The following is a 2,677-nucleotide window of genomic DNA, read 5'->3' as shown; positions in this document are numbered from 1 at the left end:
AACATTTGTAAAAGCCAGGTTACATTGCCCTCCTTTGGACAGTTCGTAAGTAAATTGATGAATATATTTTAATATTTTTTCAGCATATACTGTTATTGACAAACGCTCTATATTGTCGAATAGAGCTCCATATTATTCACCTTATCCACTAACACAAATTTTCCTTCCCGAGACATCTATGAAGGTAGTATGGGTTCCCTGCATCTTCACTAGTAGATGTTGAACTAACATTCCTTCCCTTCCTTCTGTGATTGTAAGGACATGGTCAGGTATACAACTGCTACTGTATAGGAAAAGGTACTAATCCCAAGTACCAATTTGCGACAATATACAGTAGATTGCTCAATTGAGCACCCACGATTTGTACAATCACATATGCTATGCTATAATACCTGGTTTACAGTTCGTCGTTGAGTAATGAAACAGTCTACGTTTCCATACCAAGGAAATGGGTGCTTTAATGACCATTATGCAATTCAAATGGGTTGCATGAAATCCATTATAGCACTCATTTGTTGGATAAGATATTTTGGAATCCCTGAGACTTGTAAATTTGTCGTTTTCTACAATTTTTTTCAAAAGGTCAAAACGAAAATGTCACAGGTCATATTATTTTGGAATTCATCCACTAGGCGGCTTTAGTTTAAATGAGAATGATAGTTGAGTTATTTGAGTATTTCAGAATGCGTAATGTTCAGGGTCTCCAGTAGCCTTGCTAGCAAAGGCGTAGGATTTCCAATCCGGAGATGGCGAGTTCGATTCTCAGGCCGGTCTAGAATGTTTTCGGGTTGGAAACTTTCTCGACACCCTGGGTATAATGTATCCTTGTACTTGCCACACAAGATACATACTCATGCATTGGCGGGCATAGAAAAGCTGTCAATTAACAAATTATAAGATACTAGAATAGAATAGTTGAAAAGCAGGCCAAGTTCCAGTTGGAATGTAGAGCCATTGAAGAAGAAGAAGAATATTCAGAAACACTTCCGCTTGGTGGAGCTGGTGTAAATTGGTATACTCGTTGAGTTAGATATTTTGGAATTCGTGAGATTTGGAACGTTATCCTCCTCTACAGTCGCGATTCGCTTGTTGGGCCACAACCTCGACCCAACTAACGAATTCTGTTTTGCCTTTCTCGTACAACAAAGTTGTACCGAAAGGGCTATAATTTCACTCCAAAATCGAACTTTCTATAGAAGTCTCGGAGACCCATGTTGTTATATACCAATCGACTCAGCTCATCAAACTGAACAAATGTCTGTCTGTCTGTGTGTATGTGTGTGTGTGTGTGTGCACACGAAAACCGAAAAATATTAGCCACTTTTTCATATAGTAATTCTTAATAGATTTTCTCGCAACAAGTTGCATTCGACGGGGTACAAACCCTAGTTTATCACTATTGAATTTCATAACGATTGCGCATTCCAAAAATATCTAAATATTGAGATAGTTATGAAACATAGTAATTAAGTTATAGCATGCCATAAAATGCCTTGAAGTATCAACCCATGCAAGCTCTTCTATTCGATTTTGTACACGACTTTAGTACAACAATTGCAACGCAAGCTTTGATTGCATGCAAGTTACGACGCATAACGCCATATAACGTTTCTGCAGCTTTCTGGTATAATAAAAAAAAACTCGCATAAAACGCGCACGCTAATAATACTTTACTTAGTGATTTTAAAATCAATATAACAAATTATTCAGCATTTCAACGAATTTCCCGATAATGGATTTGATTGTTTGATTGGGTTGTTTAATAATGCACGAGAAAGGCACAATCACTGCTAGGTGGATCAATCTGGGTTTATTTAAACCCATATTGCACGCGTAAACTAGCCTGCAGGGCCTGATGTTGATTCAAAATCTGAAAATGCTAGACCAATTTCAAAAACACCATTCTTTCGATTTTTTCTTTTGAGATTTAAAAATAGTTTAAGGCGTTAAATAGCTATGGGTGGAAAAATTGATCTTGAATAAATTGTTTTTCCACGTTTTTCCACGAAATTCGTACAGGAATTATCTAAAACAAATCTGCAGGAATTTCACAGGAAATTGCTTTAAATTCTTCCAGATATATTTCTTAAAAAAATCCTCTCAAATTTATTCGAAAGCTCCTCCGGAACAGCTTTTTTCAGGTCAAGGTACTCTCCGTAAACATTTCTTTAGGAACTGCTTCATGAATTTTCTCTTTCAAGAAGCAGTTTGCTCTCAAATATTATTATATGTATCATATGTTTGTTGCTAATTCCAAGTACATTTTGAACTGAAAACTGCAATAATTTTGAAATGAAAACTGCAATAATTTTGAAATGAACAGAATTTTCTGCATTAGTCAAAATTCTTAAATTTTCCTAATGCTGTGATGAGTTCCGAACATCAATTTTATTCGAACGTAACTTTCATACTCAGTGATTGTAAACAGTGCTACATGAATAGTAATGATACATAAATACCAATATTTCTGCGTATTTATGGTTCTGCAACCAGCATTCTTTGGCAAATTCGTTCTAGTTTCTGGGAGGGCATAGTCATGATGAAAGTGAACGTCACATGAAATGACAAGTGGAAGAAAGAACAAGTTTAAAAAGATGGAAGAATTTCAGCGTCCGATGGCTCGGGTTTCTCAAAAATCGGATTATTTCAGGCAATAATATGCTAATTTGAAATTCGA

This window comes from Armigeres subalbatus, unplaced genomic scaffold, assembly GCF_024139115.2.
Source record: "Armigeres subalbatus isolate Guangzhou_Male unplaced genomic scaffold, GZ_Asu_2 Contig451, whole genome shotgun sequence".
Classification (NCBI taxonomy): Eukaryota; Metazoa; Arthropoda; class Insecta; order Diptera; family Culicidae; genus Armigeres; species Armigeres subalbatus.
This window is presented reverse-complemented; position numbering follows the sequence as displayed.